Genomic DNA, 5,259 nt, shown 5'->3' with positions numbered 1-5,259 from the left:
CATTGGAGTCTCTTCCATATGGTTTTCAAGAGGTGAAAAAAGTTATGTTACTACAGATCTACTCCCTGAGGTTAAAAAAAAAAAAGTAAGACTCAGGAAAGAGCTGGTAGAAAATGACAAACCTTGTGGATGGCATCTAGATTTACATCAATCTTTCAAAAGTGTTTTTCTCAAATTCATTTTATTCTTGAAGAATAGAGGGCTATGCCTCTTTAATTTGTGTGCATGACTGCATTTTTTCTGAATATAAAAACACAATTGCAGAAGAAAAAAATATGTTCTGCCTTATGATTTTTTACAGATGTATAGAAGTGCATGGCAGTCCACTTCAGTACTCTGGCCTGGACGGAGGAGCCTGGAGGGCTGCAGTCCATGGGGTCGCTGAGGGTTGGACACGACTGAGCGACTTCACTTTCACTTTTCACTTTCATGCATTGGAGAAGGAAATGGCAACCCACTCCAGTGTTCTTGCCTGGAGAATCCCAGGGATGGGGGAGCCTAGTGGGCTGCCATCTATGGGGTTGCACAGAGTCAGACATGACTGAAGTGACTTAACAGCAGCAGCAGAAGCGTTACACATGAATGTGCCATTTATTTTTTTGATCAATTTCTCAAGAGTTTATACAAGATCTAAAAAGAATGGAAGGAGAGAATTGCTCCTCTGGGACTGAATTCATTTTCTTGGGAATTACTAATTACATTGTGAAAAAAGTGACCCTATTTACCATGGTTCTCCTTGTTTATCTCATCAATCTTCTGGCAAACCTTGGAATGATAACCCTGTTTAGGATGGACCCCCAGCTGCACACACCCATGTACCTTTTCCTCAGCCGCCTCTCCTTTCGTGACCTCTGCTATTCCACAGCCATCGGCCCTAAGATGCTGGTGGGCCATTTGCCAAGAACAAGTCAGTCTCTTTCTGTGGCTGTGCTCTGCAAGTCTTGGTGCTGTATACATTCATAGACTGTGAGTGTCTCCTGCTGGCCTTGATGGACTATGATCGGTACAAGGCTGTCAGCAGCCCCTTGCTCTATGCGGTCAGCATGTCCAGCAGGGTGTTCCCCCTGCTTGTGGCCAGGGTTTACCTGGTGGGAATGGCAGATGCTCTGATACACACAACATTGGCATTCCACTTATGCTTCTGTGGGTCAAATGAGATTAACCACTTTTTGTGATGTTCCTCCTCTCCTATTGCTATCTTGCTCAGACACACAGGTCAATGAGTTAGTGATATTCACGAATTTTGGCTTCATTGAACTGAATACTATTTCAGGAGTCCTTGTCTCTTATTGTTATATTATCCTATCAGTCTTGAAGATACACTCAGCTGAGGGGAGGTTCAAAGCTTTCTCTACCTGCACCTGCCACCTAACTGCTGTGTCAGTTTTCCAGGGAACTATGCTCTTCATGTATTTCAGACCAAGTTCTTCCTGTTCTCCAGATCAAGACAAAATAACCTCGCTGTTTTACACCCTTGTGATTCTCATGTTGCTGCTGCTGCTGCTGCTGCTAAGTCGCTTCAGTCGTGTCTGACTCTGTGCGACCCCATAGACAGCAGCCCACCAGGCGCTCCCCCATCCATGGGATTCTCCAGGCAAGAACACTGAAGTGGATTGCCATTTCCTTCTCCAATGCAGGAAGGTGAAAAGTCAAAGTGAAGTCGCTCAGTCGTGTCTTGACTCTTTAGCGACCCCATGGACTGCAGGCTACCGAGCTCCCCCATCCATGGGAGTTTCCAGGCAAGAGTACTGGAGTGGGGTGCCATTGCCTTCTCCAAAATATTTATGTTAGGTGTATGTGAATAAACATGCATCCACACAGATAAAGTGACAGATGGTTTATTAAAATTATATGGTAGAATACATGACAAACATAATTTTTCAATTTCTTAAAGTAGTATTACACTTAATCTCAATCTTAAATCTATTACTGTTCCTCTCACATGTCATGTTTAATTATCTTTCCAGAATTTGTACATGGCATTTAGTTTAAAAGAAAAACATTTCTGATTTTTCCATTATGCTAATTTTTGTTTAGTTTTTATTCAAACATTGTTTCAATTATGCTGAGACTTATTGTGCATTTACTCAGTGATCTTTGAGCATGTAGATTCTTTATATACTATAGTGCATTCTGCAGTTTAAATACTACTAAAAATAAGCTAAAACAAATAACATATTAACTAAGTGGTCAAGTATCTCATTATAACCTCAAATTCATCATGAAATAATACATACAGAGCTATAATTCCAAAGCAAAAATATCTAAATATAGTCCAAAATAAAATAATCTTTGAATAGAGATATTCAGTCAAATCTAAATAAGACTCAATTTGAGAAGTGAAAGGATAGTACATAGAGGATTTGGCAGTTATTCAGGTTGTGAAATATACAAGCCCATGTTTATTAGAAAAAGTCATATTTGCTATAACATAGAAGAACCGTGAAGGCAACATACTAAGTGAAATAATCCATAGAGAGGAAGATAAGTACTGCCTGATCTTACATATAGATAAGAGTCTAAAAGGTAAAACAGAACATCTCCCTGGCAGTCCAGTGAATAGGACTTGGTGCTTTCAATGCCCAGGCCTGGGTTTGATCCCTGGTCAGCGAACTAAGATCCTTGTAAGCATTGTGGTGCAGCCAAAGTAAATAAATAAATTTCACAGAAGTGGAGAGTAGATTGGTTGTTGCTAAGGACTGAAAGATAGGAGAAAAGGGTGATGTTGGTCACAGTGCACAAATTTTCTATTATTTATTGAACAAGTTTAGGGGATTTAATCTACATGATGACTCCAGTTAACAATAATGGATTATAAACCTGAAATTTGCTAAAAGAGTAGATTTTAACTGTCCTCACCATATACACACTCAAAATGGTAACTATGTGAGGTTATGCATGTATTAATTAACCTTATTGTGATAATCATTTCACAAAGTATACATATACCACTTCATCACATTGTATACCTTGTAACTATATGTGGTATCTATCAATTATATTTGAGGTAGCTACATTTAAAAATGAGAAGGAAAGAAGTCTAAAGATTAGATTATAAAGCCCTATGGAAGGTATAGAAAGAGACTTGTTAAGATGCAATATTGTGTTTTTGTTATCAACTATCAATTCTTCTGCACTTCCTCCAAGTTGACTTTCCTTCCTTCTCTCTCACTTTCAGCCATAAGTGCCCCTTTTTTGTCTCTTTGTGGTTCACAAACATCCACTTACCTAAAGCATTGTTTTATATCACACTGTTTGTGCTCATTCTTTGGTAAAGAACAAAGCATTCCATCCTTGTTAACCAAAGCACTGAAAGTTGCCTGAAGCATAAAATAAGCAAATATATATTAACCTAAAAACACTAGACAACCTTTTTTGGCTATTACTTATATCTCAGAAACACAAAATTAACTGAGAGCTTGCTAAGTGTCTTAAAAAATAAAGATATATATCACAATATGCAGGTGGATTCTTTACCAGCTGAGCCCCCAGGGAAGCCCTATATTTCACAATATAGTATAACTATTGTATGCATATAACAACAGTTTGGGGAAGGTGCAGAAATGGTTGTGGACAAAAAGTTAACAGACTTTTATGAAGACATACATATTTATTAATTGCACTAGATATAAGAAATTATAAATTCTTGATATTTGTTGCTTCATATACCTTGAATCTGGTTTCCTGAAGACTAAAGCACAGAAAGTGAGGATACAAACATATATTTGAAATACCATAAAGTACTGAAGAACACTTAGTTATCCATTAAAGGTGTAAGGTTAAAAGACCTCTGATAGTCTTAAATTTTTTAGATGTCATTGTAAAATATCCATATGTGAAAATATTTCAGAATGGAAATATAAAGCCTACAAAATTCCTTTGTTATTCAGAGTGGTATTTGTGAAACACTATAGCATGTTTAAAAGAGTTCTCATGGTGGAAACACCTTAGAATAACTGTATAATATAAAAGGTTGACATTTTCTACTCCTGGTATATTTTATCAGTTCAGCCAAATGTCTTTTGAATTGTTGCTTATGGGGAGAAACATGGCATAAAACATTGACTGGAATATATTAAAATCAAACAAAATAGGGAGTTGATGGATTGCCATTAATTAAGAGTTAATGAACACATTAATTAATCATTCTTCATGCTTATGATATATATTTATTTCAGCAACTAAAGATTGCATTGTAAATATTGGCTCATTTTATCAGATCTAGTGGAAATGATATAAAGAGAAGGGAATTTTAAGCCCATTAAATGGAATTCCAAAAATAGCACTGATTTAGATTAAAATTTTCTATGTGTATATTATAATCTAAAATGGCATTCCATAAACACAATACCTTCACTATGAGATTGTAGAAACTATTAATTTTTATTTTTAATTCTAAAAGTTTCTTGTAAAGGATTTATTCTATGTTTATGTAATGGATATAGTGCATACGTTCTAGAGTATCTCAGTACATTATTAATCTATTTAACTAAAAGTGCCTCCTTGCTTGTAGAACAACACTGTCTTTATCCACCCACTGGCTCTCCCTTCATTTTCACAGCACCTGGGGCTATAAAATGCTTCAGTACCATACCACACAATGAAATCCATGTCATAATAGGCTTGAAGAACAGACAACAGTATTTTGAAGAAGAGTGTCTGGGTAGTATGTGTCTGCCTAAAATTGTTTTAGTGTCTGCGAAGCACCAAGAAAACTCTAAATGTATATCCTTTCTCTCACTTGCTTAATGTGCGGAATACAATTTCTCTTTAAGAGATGTTTTACAGTTATTTAAGATCTCCATTTTTAATGAAACACAAATCCCATTGGAAGATTTTTTTCCCCCTTAGGTTACCCAGCTTGTAAAAACAATGTAGTTACTCACACTCAGTTAAATTTTTAGGTGGGGGAATATTGAAAGGATGTTAATCTACATGTGTTTGAGGAGCCGCCCTGTTAAAAAGCTAAGCTGGGTTCTGGCTGAACAAAATAGTTGTTGCAGCAAATAGTTGCATCCCAGAAGACAGGGATTCCTGAGGGAAAAATAGTTAGAGCTTCCTTGGTGGCTCAGACAGTAAAGAATTTTCCTGTAATACAGGAGACCCAGGTTTGATCCCTGAGTCAGGAAGATCCCCTGGAGAAGGGAATGACAACCCACTCCATTATTCTTGCCTGGAGAATCCCATGGACAGATGAGCCTGGCAAATAGAGTCTACAGGGTAGCAAAGAGTCAGACACAACTGAGTGACTCACCACCA

The 5,259-nt window shown here is 37.1% G+C and overlaps 1 pseudogene; it reads left to right on the top strand.

Annotated features, from left to right (window-relative positions):
• Window positions 1-639: 639 nt before the first annotated feature.
• Window positions 640-1,533, top strand: LOC148777532 (olfactory receptor 5W2-like; annotated as a pseudogene).
• Window positions 1,534-5,259: the final 3,726 nt, after the last annotated feature.

Source organism: Moschus berezovskii, chromosome 6 (assembly GCF_049115385.1).
Source record: "Moschus berezovskii isolate FMDL1 chromosome 6, NW_MosBer_1.0, whole genome shotgun sequence".
Taxonomy (NCBI): domain Eukaryota; kingdom Metazoa; phylum Chordata; class Mammalia; order Artiodactyla; family Moschidae; genus Moschus; species Moschus berezovskii.
The sequence above is the reverse complement of the archived record's forward strand: the minus strand, read 5'-3'. Positions and strand labels throughout refer to the sequence as shown.